Source organism: Lissotriton vulgaris, chromosome 3_1 (assembly GCF_964263255.1).
Source record: "Lissotriton vulgaris chromosome 3_1, aLisVul1.2, whole genome shotgun sequence".
NCBI classification, from domain to species: Eukaryota; Metazoa; Chordata; class Amphibia; order Caudata; family Salamandridae; genus Lissotriton; species Lissotriton vulgaris.
In genome coordinates, this window is record NC_141689.1 from 1,049,826,784 (window position 1) to 1,049,844,836 (window position 18,053).

The following is an 18,053-nucleotide window of genomic DNA, read 5'->3' on the forward strand; positions in this document are numbered from 1 at the left end:
TCCAGTGGCTAGGCACTTTAATGAAGAACATGAGAATGATGAAACCCAGCTGCAGTATTATGTGATAGATTCAATGCCAGTACAAAATAGAGGTGGTAATAGGGAATGATCTTTAAGACAGATGGAAACCAAATACATTTTAAACCTTGATAGCAAGATTCAGAGTGGTGTCAATGCAGAAGAAAAGATGTACACTTTTCTATAAAATGCTTTTAGCAATGAGCAAGTGCCATTATAACCTCCCCGCCTCTATAGTACACAAATTAGATAACATGAGTGCAATGCTTGTTATAATATGTCCTACGATGTCTTACCTGGACTTTGGATAAGCCCACTTGGGCTTGAGTGAAGTGATTTCAAACATAAAATGTATTAATGTAGTTGAAAGAAAGATTGAGACATCACTAATGAATGTGGTCAAAGAGATGCCCATTAATACAATAATGGAAGCCTAAAGATTGATCAAAATGAAATTGAATCAAGTTTGTTTTAGAAATATTTAGTTTTTTCATTGATATTTTTTCACTTTTTAAGACTTAGGGGCTTATTATGAGTCTGAAGGGCCACGGACCGCCAGGCTCGCGGGGTGGCCTTCTGACCGCCCTATTACAACAAGGGCAGTCAGGCAGCCTTGGGACCACAGCAACCACAAGGGATAGGAGATCCCTGGCAGTGGTGCTGTGGTATTGAAGCTGCAATATACTTGGCGGGGTCTCTGCGTTCTCACCAAGCATATAATGAATTTCCTCACACCACACTTTTCATGGTGGTGCAACTGCCTTGAAAAGTGTGGTGGTGAGGAAACAAAGGGGGCCCTGCAGGGCCCCCTTTTGCCTCTGTGCCATGGAGTGCATGCAGGGGTCACATTTTGTGCCCCCCTGTGTGCACGTATCCCAGTACCTCCACGGCATGGACTGCAGCAGACAATATTGTACAGGTACTGATTTTGACGTTCTCATTGCGATTCCTATTTCATAGGCACCGCCATGAGAATGCCAAAGAACAGCCTGCCAGACAGGAGACAATCCTAATCTGGCGGGTGGTCCCGCTCCCACCCCACCAAACGCATATTAAGACCCTTAAATTGGGGGCAGTAAAAAATAACATACTAATGAAGTGTGGTAACATATATGTATAAGTTGGAACAGACACTTTCTGGTTGGCTGAAGGGATGCCCTTAGTCAGGCAGAACCTACAGCTGAGGTCAAGGGCAGGTGATTACACTCTCTGTATAACCTCCCCACCTCTATGGTACTCAAAGGATGTAACATGAGTGCAGTGCTTGTTATTTTATGTCCTACAATGTGTTACATGGCATTTGGATATTCCCACTTAGGCTTGATTGAAGCGACTTCAAAGATGAAATGTATTAATGTAATTGAAAGAAAGATTTAGACATCACTAATTAATGTGGTCCGAGAGATGCCCATTAAGTCAATAATGGAAGCCTAAAGATTGATCAAAATGAAATTAATCAAGTTTGCTTTAGAAATAGTTTTTGTATTTATATGTTTTCACTTTTTAAGATTTAAGGGCTTGTTACGAGTCTGGTGGTCCATGTACCGCCAGACTAGCGGGAGCAGAGTTGTGGGAACGCCAAAGAACTGCCCGCCAAACAAAAGAAACTCCTAATCTGGCAGGTGGTTCTGCTCCCGCACCACCAAACTCATAATAAGGCCCTTAAATTGGGGGAGCTCGGCGGCGATGGGTAGGTGAATCCGCGAGGACACGGGAAGTGTGAGCCATACCTGATGGTCCAACTCCGATGTACCAACCCGCCGATCGTTCATGTGGTATTTAATCCCTGACTATTAGGCATAGGATAAAGCCACAGAGGTAACCTGCACCTACACTATTGGTATTATACACATGACACTAGCATGTAGTTGAATGAATGTAGTTATTATCCATCATAGGTCCTGATGAATCGCAGGCAATAGCCAAATGCGAGAAACATGTTGACCAATTCCCTTCCTAATCTCATCTAGGGCCACTATACCTAACTGGTTGGCACCTAGCGAGTTAGATTCACGTTTTTAACTGCAGTAGGGGACCCCCAGAATAAAGTAGTTTCCGGTACCCTCTACTACATTTTAAATCACCTCCTAGGCTACACGCTATATCTCCCGCACACCCGCACTTCACCATAAGGCAGTTGGATTTAAAAGATCTCTTCCAAAGAGCCCCTCTCAGAGGTGAGCCCGTCGGGGATTGCTCCGCCTCCCCGACGAGGAGCAACGCCAATGATGAAGCATGACACCCATATGGGTGTGTGAGGCAAATACATCCAACAAAATGGATGCCCAAAGGTGTCATATCTACACCTCTGGTCACACCAGATACACACAATCCCTTTCCTAAGGAACAGTTCAGCAACCCACTTTGTTTACCTATGCTTGTCAAGGGCACGAGCTGACACTGGACCTTCCACTTCTCAAAGTGGTAAATAGTGCCCGACTGATCAACTGATCACCCTCCCTTCTTTGATAATTACATATTCTATAAGCGACATTTCTACGTGAGCTATGCCAAAACCCCCTTCACCACTCGAAAGGGCTTGGCATGGTGAATCCACTGATAGGAAGCTTCATGAGGCGGCTCCACTGTAATCCATTATTGCAGCTGAAGAGATTTCACCCACTTCCCTATGTTGACCTATGGGAAGAGTAAGCCTCATAGGTAGTGAAAACACACACAGGTATTCCTCACTACCTCGGTGCTAGTGCGCATACAGACCTGCAATGGCGGCTTGTTCACATAGTTCCCAGCTCCAGGGGTATAAGTGCGCCCGCTTGAGTCTGTAACAGCCTTGTCACAGGTTTACTAATACTGGTGTCAGTCCACATGCACAAACATGCAATAGCAGGCTGCACATGCAATCACGGGCACCATAATTGCGGTTGTACACATACACCAGCCTGCAACTGCAGGCTGCGCATGAGTTTATTCACAATAGATGCCAGTGCGCACACCTGTCTGCGATGGCAGATCGCCCCATGTTTCAGAACATCGGGTCAGCGCCACTTCCCAACACAGGTAAGAAGGGCGCACACACTTTCACACTGTATTTACAGTTGGAAAGTGCCCAGAACCCGTAGGCCACAAAAGAGAATCTGCAAACCCAGGCGGAAAAAGCCAAAAGTTTAGGGAAACGCTACCTGACGAGTATCAGGTTGAACAATTTAGTATTGCCCATTGGGCCTTGATTGAAGTAATTTCAAAGAAGAAATTTGATAAACTTGTTTGAAGGAAAGATCAAGATATCAATAATCTATTTAGTTAGATAAATGTCCTTCTAAGATAATGATGTTAAAACGAGGATTGATCATAGGGATATTTAATTATGTTTAATTAGTATTTGTTCAATTTATTTCATATTCTTATTTTTTGTAATCAGAGTTAGGGGCATATTAAATGATATAGGCAATGAATGTGGTCATATTTTGTAAAATATGTTGAAAAGGTAAGTATGTCCTCTTTTCTATTGTTTGCACTCTATTTATAGGGCTAAAAATAGCGCTGCAGCGCTGTGTGATCAAGGCTGCACTATAAGGCCGAAAGACTTAACGGATCAAAAATAAATAAAGATAGTTGACATAAACCTTTGGTGTCCGCAACTGACGTCTTCGAAATCAGGAATAGCGGAATGCTGGAATAATGATATATTGTATGTGTTGTGTTTATTGTGGACAGGAACACCATTGAACTTATGCAATTTTTCAATCACTGTTGTATTAAGTGCTGCTGTGGAAAATCCTGCACTTTTAGTATAAATAATTTGCCGCTTGGGAGAGAATGTTTGTATCAGCATGTTAATCAATTACAAGGGATGGGGTGTTAGAGCTTGGTTCAATGTTTTTTCAAGGAAATGTCAATTGGTAACAATGAGGTCTATGTGATGGTTGTAGGGGCGGTGAAAACTCAAGTTTGGGTTTGGAAAACACATGTTCTATTTCTTGATGGTATTTTTACCCAGATCATGATTTTCAATAGGATTTGTAACTATGAAATGTTCACACCCAGTGAGACAGCGTATCACAGACAGTAAATGCCTAATAGGAGTGTCATTTGACCTATTATGTTTTTGCATTTCAGCATTGTGTATGGGTATTGCCTAACTATTTTGCATTTGCTGGGGTTTATCTCTGAGGATCCGACACTGGTCCAAGGTATTTCACATGTACTTTTTCAGTGTGTATATGGTGAGATCGATATGGCTTTCGCTATTAATGGAATTCCACCAGAGTGTAACGCACCCATGTACAGACCCTCTCAGAGACTCAAGCATCTACTTAGAGACCCTTTCATAGACTTATGTGCATAGTCTCATAACCACTTAGAGACTCTTGCATCCACTCACAGATCCACCTGTGCACTCATGTACCCACTCACAGACCAAAACAGATACTCATGCACTCACTTACAGACTCACTCGGAGAGTCACACACCCATGTACAGACCCACTCAGAGACTCATGCACCCCCTTTCAGACACCCTTACACACTCATGTATGTTCTCACAGACCCACTGAGACCCTTACACACCCACTGACAGACCCAGTGAGACACTCATAGATTAACTCAGATACCCAGTCACATACCCCTTCAGTCACTCACTCACGCACAGACCCTCTTAGAGACTTATGTACTCAGTCACTCACTCATACATTCAGAGACTCACACACCCACTCACAGACTCACTCAGATATACATGCACCTACTCACTCACACACTCAAAGACTCACAGATTCACTCACAGACCCACCCAGACACTCATCATCCCAGTCACGGACCCACTCAGACAGTCATGCATGCACCCATTCACTCACCCACTCAGAGACTTATGCTCTCACACACAGACCCATTAAGACACTCATACACCCACTCACAGATCTACTCAGTTACTCTTACACCCACTCACAGACCCACTCAGACACTCACACTTGCATACAATCACTTACACACCCATTCACAGACCAACTCACAGACTTATGCACCCAGTCACTCAGAGACTCACGCACCCACTCACAGTCCCACTCAGAGGCCCATACACCCATTCATAGAACCACTCAGACACTCATGATTCCAGTCATTGATGCACTAGAGACTCATGCACTCACTCACAGACCCACTCAGACACTTATGCACCCACTCACTCACCCACTCAGACACCCACTCACTCATGTATCCACACACAGAACCAGTCAGACAGCCATATACTTACTTACAAAGGCATTCATGCACCTACTCATAGATCAACTGAGAGACTCATGCAATCAATTATAGATCCATTCAGACACTGATGCACCCAGTCATAGATGCACAGAGACAGTCATGCAGTTCGTTACAGAGATATTTGTAGATTGATGCACCATCTCACAGATCCATTGAAATACTTATACAGTGAATGAGAGACTTACTGATACAGTGATGCATACAATCACAGGTTCCACATAAAGAGTTGAATACTGTGTTATAGGGATATTAAGGGAGTTATAGGTGCTATTATAGAGTCTTTTAAATAGTAATGTGTTTAGTGTGTTGGTTATAATCTAATTTGCAGTTATACATGTTGTATGTGGTGGTGGCTATTGAATACCTGATTTTGTTTTTTCAGTCAGTCAGTCAGTAAATAACTTTATTTCGGCAACTCGGGCCATAAAAGTGCATTATCACAATCATAAAATCACCAAAAGAAATTCTAAAATCAGTTAAAATTCAAATATACAATTAATTTAAAATTACTAGTTAAAAAGGAAAAACTAATAGATGGAGCAATTATCATTATTATGTAAACATTCATAGATTTAACAGAAGAGGACACAATTATGTTTCTCAGCTTAATCACTTCAAAAAGCCCCTGCGCTTACACCACATTCCATTCAGGAAGCGCAATACAGAAAAAACAATGGGGGGATGTATATCGTATTTTAATATCCTAAAGGCCTGGAGACAGTGCCTAAACCCTAGGTTTCTGCATATTGGGGCTATCCATAGTTTGTGAGGTAGAGAATATGCAGGGCAGATAAAAAACACGTGAATTACAGACTCTACATCATGTTTGCATGCCGGACATTCTTCCTTCTTCTTTTTGTTCCATTTGCTGACACGAGTGACATGAGTGGAAGTGTCCCCATTCTAAATTAAACATAGAGTTTCCTAGCCAGGGGGGGTGGATCACATCCAAATACTCTTCTTTCCTTATATTCGGCCTTTATTTGAAGAAACTCTAATGTCAGCCGGCCACCGGTTGATCTTTCTTGAAGAGTTGTCAATTTATAGTGTCTGTAAAGCCGCACAAGATCTGCCCTAGTTGTTAATAGGCACGATAGTTCGGGTGTTTTCCAAAAGTCTTGCTTTCCTATCATGAGACTCAAGTCCATTATATGGTTGAGCCAAGGGATTTTCTTGTTAATTAAACAATTTAGGACCTCTCTGAATTCGGCTCTATACTAGGCCAGCTCTGGTGTTGCCCAGTGCCTATGCCAAAATGTAATAGGCCTTAGTGCAATCTCCTCTTCAATGGGTAACAAGCCCAAATCCAAGCGGAGGGGAATTAGAGGGGTACTACTAGGTAGGCCGACTATTCGTCTCATGAAGTTATGTTCTGTTTTAATGAGATTAGGGGGCCTACAGTGACCCCATTGTTCGGCCCCATGTAGGGTAGCCCCCCTGGCCTAAGCTTTGTATATTTGGATGACAGGGGCAACTGGCCTAAAAGTAACAGTTCTATACATTTTCAAAATCCCCCCGCTCTCTGTGATAATTTCAGGCTTGCCTTAGCCAGTTGGGTGTCCCACTCCAGGTGTTCTGTTAGCATAATGCCTAAATACTCAAAGGTCCTCACTATATCCAATCTTTTGCCATCTAGGGATGGGTTTGGAGGGGTGTTTTTAGGGGGATTGAAGATCATAAATTTGGTCTTGGTTAAGTTGATCTCCAAGCCCCTTAGTTTGCAGAAATCAGCAAAACCATCAAGGGTGCGGTGTATGCCTGCTGCTGTTTTGGACAACAACAAAGTGTCGCCCGCGAACATCAACGCAGGCACCCCCCCCCCCCCGAAACTAGCCCTGGTGCATTGTTATCGATAACACTGTTTTTAAGTGCTCGATAAGCCCATTAACATAAAGGCAGAATAGAGTGGGGGCAAGGATACACCCCTGGCGAACTCCCTTTTTGACAGGGAAGTTCACAGAGAGTTCCCTGTGTTTTCCATGTCTTACTTCAGTGAAAAGTCCCCATATGTAGCCTCACTAGTACATCCAAAAGGTAAGGTGCGATCCCAAGGTCGCACAATACTCTCCACAGTTTTTCCCTGGGTACGATTTCATTTTGTGATGTATTTTCAGTGATCGCAGCTCCTCACGCCCGGCATCACAGCAAAAATGGAAAACCAGTTTTAAAGATGTTTTTTTTTGTAAACCATGTCTATATATGTATAACACTTTTGTAAAAAAAACATGCAGTATTTATGATCACCAACGTCATCAAGGAAAATGCATTTAAGATGTAGTTTTTTCAACAAATGAATACAAAGGAGAAAGTTAAATGAATATCTTACCAAACAGCTAGACTCACACTTTATTTAAATTATGTCTATATACACTTAGGTTGACATTTCACTCCTACAAAACCAGAGAAATTCATCAGTTATAGGTAGCTGAGCTAACAATAACTTGCACTTCCACCCCGCATTGCCCTGCTATTGACCTCACATATTACATCACTCATGACATGGTCAGTGACATTACTCATGACATCTCAAATTACATCACTCATTATATCACTAATGACATCTCAAATTACATCACTAATGACACCCTCCAGAGAAGAGAAACACTGACACACCCACTAACACCCCGATAAAACATGTCAGATATCCACTCCCACATAATCATTGACAAACTCATTCACGGAACCCATGCAAATACTCACATATCTTGTCACTCATCCATACACCAAGTAACACATCAACTCACCCATAGAGCCACTAACAAAACCACTAACTCACATATACAGCCACGCATGCACCCACTCACGTACCAATATAGCCAGTCACAGATTCAGTCATAGAGACATAGACACACTTACACACCCACTCATACAGCTACTAACACAGTAAGTTAAGCATATACCTACTCACTCACCCATACAGTCACTAACTGAGCTACTAACTCACCCATAAAATTACTCACACAGCCACTCTTTTACATATAATAATACATATACTCCCTGTGTACTCCCTTAAAGAACCAAACTGCATCTACCATGATGCCTAGGGGCGACTCTGCTGGGAGGTGAGGCAGTGTGCTCCCACATCAGTTTCTTGTTTAAAGGCTCCCTCGAGCCGCTTTGAGCTGACGAGCTCGTGGAGAGGCACCTGCGCGCCTGGAGAGATACTGCGGTCCAAGAATACGGCAGCCTGCTCAGCAACCCTAAATAATTTTGCCTAATCTCTGCTGATGACGGATAATAATCCAGAAACAAGTGTCCAGGGATGGCCAGCACTAATCTGCACCCACCTGGTGTTTCACTCAAGAGACTTTCCAAGTGTACTCGCTTGATTAACTGAACTGCATCTACCATGATGCCTAGGAGCGACTCTGCTGGGAGGTGATGCAGTGTGCTCCCACATCAGTTTCTTGTTTAAAGGCTCCCTCAAGCCGCTTTAAGCTGACGAGCTCGTGGAGAGGCACCTGCGCGCCTGGAGAGACACTGCGGTCCAACAATACAGCAGCCTGCTCAGCAACCCCAAATAATTTTGCCTAATCTCTGCTGATGACAGATAATAATCTGGAAACACATGTCCAGAGATGGCCAGCACTAATCTGCACCCACCTGGTGAAACACTCAAGAGACTTTCCAAGTGAACTCGCTTGAAGAACCAAACTGCATCTACCATGATGCCTAGAGGCGACACTGCTCGGAGGTGAAGCAGTGTGCGCCCACATCAGGTTCTAATATATATATCTGAACTATAATGTCCCTGTAACCTTTGGTTTTTCAGTGAACGCAGAATGTTATATGCTACTTTTTATCATTGTTGATCATGGAGAGGCCGCTCCTACCTCAACAATGTAATTAAATTGCGTATTATAGTTTGCACATTTGCAGGTATGGTTAATGCTCTGGCATTTTTTCATGTGTATTTGCTTTATCAAAAGATATTTAACCAATGCTAGGATCGAATGGGTTAAATTTATTACTTTCAATCAGCGTTGTAGTAAAGTAGTAAACATTGAATTTCTAATGTCAAAAATTCGAATTTGACCTTTGCACTATAGTAATAAATGTGTGAATGTGCAAATAGTAGTACAGATGCTCTAAACAACACATATTAATGAGCTACTCGTAATTTTACTGCCATGGAATATATACATATATATATATATATATATATATATATATATATATTACCTTGATAAAGGCAAACGCCGAAACGAGTCGTCCTTGTTCTATAAGTGCACAATAAAAGGATTTGTGCTGGATTCTCCTGGTGTGCCGTTTTTCTGTGTCCAGCTATTGAAGGTGGATGGAAAGCAGGTTTAAATATATATATATACTAGCAGCCCGCCCCAGCGTTGCCTGGGGCAGAAAGAGGCTGGGGGCAGCATTTGAGGCTTGTGTGCAGCCCGCCCCGGCCCCCGCCCGCCACGACATTGTCTGTGTCCCGGAGCCTACGCCCAACCTCCCGCCCTGCTCCCACTCCCCCTCCCGGCCCCCTCCCGGTCCGGCCCCCTCCCGCCCGTGTCCCGGAGAGCCTGATCCGTACCTCAGCCGCCGGTCCCGATCCAGGCGCCCCGCCCGCACAGGCCGTCAGGAAGTGTTGGGAGCGCAAATTATGTCATCACGCAGACGTCGCGGCCGGCGCTACTTGCAAGGGACTACTTTATTTTTATTTCTAAATTTTTTAAACAGCGTATATTTTTTATTTTTAATAGCCTATGTCCTTCTGCTTGCCCTGAGGATTTCAAAGATGTCTTGGGTGTTTTGATTGGTGGTGTACTTTTCGAGTTTACCTCGCTCAAAGGACACAGTTCTCTCTTTATAATAGTAGTATAGATATATATACATATATATATATATACATACATATATATATACATACATATATATACACACATATATATATATATATATATATATATATATATATATATATATATATATATATATATACACACGCACATACATTGAAATTACAATGAGACCCATAAAACTGGTTGTGTACCTATTGCTTCTTTTCCAGAAGATCTGATTGAGCTGGACAAACTTTTTCTCAGAAATAGGAAATGTGATTTGAACTACAAGCTGGTAAAGGTTTGGCATTGTTTGTGGTCTGTGAAAGAGCTCGCCCCTAACAAAGCGGTGACGATTGTTTGCTGAAACAACATCAGGTAAACTCCATTCCATGGTTAGCTCCTGAAAAAAGCTACTTAAGAGACTTGGGTCAACTCCTGAAAGACTGTCCCTTATTCCGAAGTGCAGGGTTAAATAGATATATTGGGAAACCACAATGGAGAAGAAGATAGCTAAACTGGTGGGCACACTGACCCAGGATTTGATGAGTTTTAAAATTGTTCCATTTTATGAGGAAACCATTGACGAAATTGCTCCACCCATGACAGGTAAATTATTTATATAATTCTGATACAAGAGTCTCCCCACTAAACTGTTTTGTAAAAAGTGATGTTGCTAGGTTCCCTCTGATGACCAGTGTCCAGCATGTAAGGCTAGTCCTGAATCCATAGTCCCCTTGTTATTCTTTTTCCCTTATTACAGAAGCTTGAGGGTCAAGTGGATTGTTCTGCTTTGTAAACTAAAAGGATCTGGCCATTATCTTGAGGTTTTGAGAATTTTAGCCACTGATACTCGCAGGGTGATAGTCTCTGGTTTGGCCAGATTTTGGTATGCACTATGGATCAAACGTTTTAAATGTATTACATGTATTACATGAATTGCCTTTTGAACCTTTTTTTAAACTATGAAAATCTTTTGCCTACTCACAAACAATTAGTTTTATTCCCAAAATTGTTTTAATTAGTGATATACAATACATCTGTTAATTGATTTTTATTTTTGTGTCGATTTAGTCTTAGCTGTACCATGCACTTTGTAAGATCTTTGTGATCGAAAATAAAGCTATTTGATAATGATATGTGAGGTTCACTCTCATAAAAATTACTTAGTAGTAAGAAGCTGTCCTGTATGAGGTTACTGGGGATACAATATTATTACCTTAGACAACATGATGCTGTAACTTTTGGAAATGATTACAGTGGGGAAGCCAAGGCAAAATCACCACACCCACTCCCACCCCAAATGCATACAATGGAGCGTGAAATCTAACTTTGACGGATAATACCCAATTTACTGTGGATGGAGAATAACACAATTTTTCCAGCCAGAACAAAGAGAAAGCTTGGAATGTGACTGGGTGCCAGCAGGATGTGTTTGTTTTGGCAGCTCTTCTAAACAAAGTGCAAAATTCTGTCTAAAGTTCCGGCCAGTTGGCCAGCACCTGGTGCGCAGCAGAGATAGATCTGATTTTCAAGAAAGGGAATATGTTCTCAATCTCATGTTATCACCTAGTCTCCCTGACTCCCTCGTCACAGACCTTCTATAAAGTAATTCCTAATCTAATACAAGTTTTGCCTCAGTGGCGGCTGGAATTTGAAGGTGGTGGAGGGGGAAAGGTGTTGGGGCTAGGAGAATTAATTAAAAAATGTAATTCTTACTTACCTGTCTGCTGCTGCCACCCGCTGTCACTACCGCTGACTCTGGGTCCTCTTCTGCCCACTTCCAGGGCAGGAAGCTGCAGGAAGCACGCAGCTACCAGCCTCCCAATAGCCAATAACAATGCTGCAATGCAGCGTTGTGATTGGTCTGAGCACTGTGGATCGGCGCTCAGCCAGAGAATGGGAAGCTGGGTATGTTCTCCATGCAAGTTGTAATGTAGCCTGCATGCAGAACATGTAAAGCGTGCATGATGGTTTGACCAGCCCGAGATGGCCGGTCAAAGCATCCTATGCACTTGGAGAGGGCAAACCACTCCTCCCCTGCCATGTGCTGTGAGCAGAGCAGACCCTCCCCTACCCAGCTGAGCAAGGGGAAAAATAAAATGATAAGAACAATGAGTTATTTTATGAGTCATTTTATTTTTCCTTTTTCGACCTACTCATTGGGGGGGGCACTTTTCCACCTTAGCGGAGTAGCCGCCACTGTTTCGCATGAGGAAGACAAATTTCTGTCTTGAGCTGAATCTGGCTTCAGCACTGTACTCTCTATGATCCTTCTTTCCTAGACCTGGAAGGGCATTTCATGCGATTCCCCACTCAACACTTCTTGAAGCTGGTGTTAGCTTCTTGTCGGAACTCCTTAGAATTAAGTTTTCTCAAACATGTCAATGGTAAGATAGTGGAGAAGTGTTGGTCAATGGTTAGAGCGGCAGACCCTGATGCAGAGGTCTGGCCTGGAACCAGGGTTCAATTCCCCGCCTCGGCGGGTCTTGGGCTCAAAATTCCACGGACCTGATAATTCTCGCCTCGGTGCCTATTTCAATCATTGAGTCCCACTCTGCAACTCTGGGCAATAGCTTGCTTAATCTCCACAACGTCCCCCACAACGCTAAGGATGCCTGGCCTCCACCTTGTGGGAGCTCAGGAGTGGACGTGGATGCCTCACAGGGAAAGCCAGGATGGGTTCCACAGCGGTATTCGTACAAGCGCCTTGAGACCCTTGCGGGTGAGTAGTGCGCTTTACAAGTATCAATTTACAATTTACAAGATATAAAATACAATGTGGTTTTGCAGTTGACCTCTGAGTGTGCCAGGCCTAAGTTCTGATGGTAAACCTATTCAATAGTTTCATATAGCAGCCTGGACATCACCCTTTAGTCTCAAAATGCCATCATCCTTAAATTAAGTCATATTCCAGCACTGTCTTGCTTAGTGAAGACTTTCCCAATTTCCCTAGATAGAAAAATGTATTAAACTTCTCTTAAAATCTTGCAAGAAATGTTGTTATTAGTTATACATGTTTTAAATGTAAATGAATGGTCTGAGAAGAATGGAGTCAACTGTTTGAATCTACATTAAAGAAACAAGCTAAGTATGACTATTAGGTTTTCTACATCTGAAAAATGGACAGTTCAGGTTTCTTAGCCACATTCTCTTTCCTCTGGCTCCAACAAAAATATGGTGGCTTCTTCATTACGGTTCCTTTAATCGTATATAATGCTGAGTGAATTATTTGCATGATGAATTGGGCTGAACAGAAAATCCTCTTTGATCGCTATTAAATATATCACAGTAATCCGGTATTAAGTCTTAACACTGAAGTGAAGGATTTCCACATTCATTTTGTGCATCTGAGAACCCAGCAATGCAGTTGATTCACGTATGGGCCAGGGCAGGGGCTGTATATGTGGAAATGATATATGTGAAGATGATATATGTGTAGATTTGCGGTTCATGCATTTGAAATATGGAAAAACTCGCTGGGTCCTCCATCTGTCTCAGGTCAGTAAAATGAGAACCATCTAATTGATGATTAATAGTAAAAATAATTACCAACAGTGGTTAGAAATGGCAGAATTGTGGTATCAGGCTCTGTATCAAAAGCACCTGTGCTTTTCTGTAAATTTGCCTCACAGATTGATTTTCAAGTAGCCGTACTGGCTCCCTTTCTTGGTTTCTTTGTGTAAAAAGTGCTTTTGTGAATCTGGGACTTGTTGATTCGGGGGAGAGACAATCATATTGACTAGAAACAATTCAATTCAAAGTGCTTTATTCGAGTGTATACTCATAAAAGCAAACATACACTAAATATTGACAATATTAAAATAGAATTAAATCTACAATCAGACACATTTACAAAGCACTATTAAATACATACAATACATTTGGTTAGAACAAAGTCTCGCAGTATTTACAAAAAATTTAAAAAGAATTCATAAGAGGTTTGATTTATACATTAAAAAAAGTATGTACAATTTAAAAAGCGAGCGGTGTCATTTTCAGTGAAGCATTTTACATACAGAGAATAGTCCAATAACTAGCAGTCTCTGAATATCTATCAAGTTCATTATTATTCTAAAAGCTAAAGAAGATTTTATGAAAACAAATTTTACAGGCAGAGAATAGTTAAATAACTAGCAGTCTCTGTCTGATCACCCAGAGAATAGTTAATTGACTAGCAATCTCTGACGGATCGCCCATGCCCAGCCAATATATTTAGCTGTCGCTATTGATATCCATGTTAATGGGCTTGAGCATATAATACGCTGAGCAACGGAACTGCAAGTAGTACCAAGGTTCCTACACATAGGAGCTAACCAAGCATGTCGAGGGACACAATATGCTTTACAAGAGAACAGAAAATGTCCAAGAGTTTCCTTCCCCGTTCCACAGGCTGGGCAGATGTCACTCCCCCCTGAGCCCCATTTGGCTGTCAATGATCTTATAGGGAGGGCTCCAGCTCTCAGTTGGAATAGGAGCTTCCTGTCTCCTGGTTTAGAAACAATGTCCCAGTACGACTCCAAAACCGGGTACAGTTTTACTTCAAGTAATCCAACGGACATAAACCCATTACTCGAATTACTCAAGCTCTTATTAGCAACATGTTCCCAGTCTATAATTTATAGGGCTGACTTGATAGGAAATGATGCACCTGTTGGATCAAGCCATATAGAACTTAACCCAAGCTCGTACAGTGTTGCCTTCAGTGAATTGAGCCAACTAATTATATGAAAACAGTCCGCCTTTATGACATCAATAAAACCTTCGGCATAATGCGCAAGCTCGGGGGTAGTCCATAATCTTCGCCAATATAGAATTGGACGTAGTCTGGCTAGGTCCTTGATTTGCTTCCTACCAAGCTCATATCTTAAAGGCAGGAGAGGAGTGCTTTTTGGGGTACCAGTGAGTAATCTTAGGAATTTATTCTCAGATCCCTGTAAAGAGTTCAAGTTTTCAAAGCCCCATATCTCCGCACCATAAAGCGCCGACCCTATAGCCTTCGCTTCATAGACCAATAAAGCTGGCTTAATAGGTTTGGTCAGAGATTTCCTATGTTTCATATTAATGGCACCCGACAATTGCTTGTCACAGAGTGACGATGTTTATATGCTGGCTCCATCTACTGTTATCTGCAATGAGAATTCCTAAATATGTAAATGAGTTTACCACCTCAAGAGGCCGCCCACTCATGATGATGTTAGACTTACAGCTACGATGTGGTTTAAAAGCCATGAGTTTGGTTTTAGTGACGTTCACCTCTAACCCATGCTCCCCACAGAAATTCTCAAAAATACACAGAGCACGCTGCAGACCACTAGGCGTTTTCGACATAATAAGCGTGTCGTCCGCAAACATTAATATAGGGATTTTTAACCCTGAGAGAGATGGAGCATCTACAGGAGCTGTTACCATACGGGGGACAACACCATTTATATACAGAGTGAACAAGGTTGGGGCCATTGAACACCCCTGTCGAACCCCCCTTTCAACTGGGAATTCATCTGTGACCATGTCATGCCCTCCCCACTGGATTTTGGCAAAAGTGAGCTTGTGTAATCGCATTACCAAGGTCAATAATTCCTCTGGGACCCCCAAACTCTGTAGAACTTGCCACAGTTTTGCCCGTGGGACCAGTTTGAAGGCAGCCCTCAAATCAACAAATGCTGCATAAAGGCTGCCTCCTCCCAGCACCACAGTTTTCCACTGAAGCAGTTGAAAGCGGAACACTTGGTCAACCGTGCTAGTTGCCCTTCTGAATCCTGCTTGGCACGGTGATAGAATATTGTTGTCCTCTGCCCAATCTAGGAGCCTATTTACCACCACACGGCCGACTATTTTTTGTACAGTGTCGATAAGGCTTATTGGCCTATAATTACCCGGCTGTGCACGGTCTCCCTTTTTAAACACAGGGATAATCACCGCACCTCTCCAAGAGGCAGGGACATCAGCACCCTAGGCAATAAAATTGATAAGCATATAGATATATTTACCCCACCGCTCTTTATCATTTAAAAAGATATCTGCAGGAACGCCATCTGATCCTGGTGCGCGTCCTCTGTGCACAGCGTTTATAGCAGTCAAAACCTCTTTATCATTAAAAAGATTATCGTGGAAAAAAGACATATTAATACTGTCCTCCCCTCTAATCTGTGTATTGAGAGCATACTGCGAGCGAAAAAATTCAACCCAAGCTTCCTGAGGTACGTTATTATTAGGGGATTCCTCTACTCTCTTGCTACCCCATTTAACGATATTCCAGAACGCTCTGGAATCCTTTCTTTCACTTGCTTTTTTCAGTTTGCACCAGTGTAGCTCATCCCAGTCTCTTTTAGCTTTCACTATGCAGGCTTTATAATTCTTTCTGGCTAGACGAGTGTTTTCTGCCACCCTCATTTTAATTGCCTGCCCTAGAGCCAGACGTGCAGCCCTACATTCAGCATTGAACTATTCAGCGTCTTTACTAGCTCTAGCCCCATTACGCCTAACAGGTTTCAAGAAATGTTTTTTAATCTTGGCGAACAGGGTATCATGAATGTTAACCACTTCCTTCAGGCCAGAGGGGAAAACACTAATTAATTCCAAAGCAGCTATAGCTTGGTCAGTTTCGTAATTAATATTGTCAATAGCCTGTTGATTGGTCACAATGCTGGCCCATTTAAGCCTACGCATGTTATTTTCTGGGATAACTGAGGGCGGAGCAAGAGTATTTAACCCCTTCGATGCTGATGACGAGCTCAGCTCGTCATCACCCACGGGTGGCGTGTGCTGATGACGAGCTGAGCTCGTCATGTAACTCAGAATTTTGGAAATCCCAGCACACAGCGGGAAAACCGCTAGCAGTCAAGGTGTTAAAGAAGTAGGATTTGTCCCAACAGCCCACCATTTGTGCTCCACACATAAAGGATTGTGATCGCTCTCAGGTCTCATAACGACCTCCAAATCACGGACAGATGACCACAGCGATAAGCTGCAAATAACATAATCTATCCTACTTTTATGTCTTCCATTATCAAAGGTCATGGAGCCTTTTCTATCCAAAGCTGTACGTCCATTCAAAGCTCTCAGACCTTTTTCTAAGCACAGTGCATTCAAATCTATAATTTCCTCAGTCCAATGGGTAACTGGCTTCAGATCTAACGCAGGAATGCCCCATTGGGAGTCCTCTTCTGCTCCAATAGAGACCTCACCTAAGACCAGGGGCTCAAATGTCCTATTAAAATCGCCTGCTATCACCACCTTATTATCTGGGGAAAATTTATCAAGGAGGTTTCCCAATGCAATGAAAACATCAGATCTAACACCCTTAACATTCCTAGCGTATATATTGTATATATCTAATGACCCTGTTTCATCACTGGTTACCCTGACTAACTGAATGTCGTTATGACTAGTCTCAATATTTGTTATTTTAAGTTTGAGTGTTTGTCGGATCCAGATTGTAAGACCCCCCACTGGCCTCCCTTTCGGGCCTTTTGCTGCTGGCACAGAAACATTTAGATATCCTAGCGCAAATACAGGTTCACATGCCCACGTCTCTTGAAACATACACACATCATATAAATTGACAAAGCCAAGCCAGTCCCCACAATCTAGTTTGGAGCATAGCCCAGCCAAGTTCCAAGAGATAAGATTCCCCACCCCAGTTGGACAATCAAGTTGAACATCAGGAGTTAAAGTCAAAGAAGAGGACACTCCCGCCGCTGTTACAGCTGAACTTGCCTGCGCTAGAGAGCTTATAGGATTCAAATGGACAACCTCATTACCTTTGTGGACATTCAGGGAGCATATTCTCTGGGCTTTTACTCCTGATGGTACTGTACATTTACCCCCTTGAAGTCAATCACAGTCGTTCAAATTGGAGAGGGCTGAAAACCTATTCTCAAGATTTATTCCCCACTCAGAGGATTTAGCAACATTCTCCCCCTTTGCAGAGACCACATTCCATTTTGTTCTTAATGTGCACCGATTAGAAACCCCCCCTTTCCGATAGTAAAAAAAGTCTAGGGTAAGCGGGACAATATCAGTGGACCTTCGC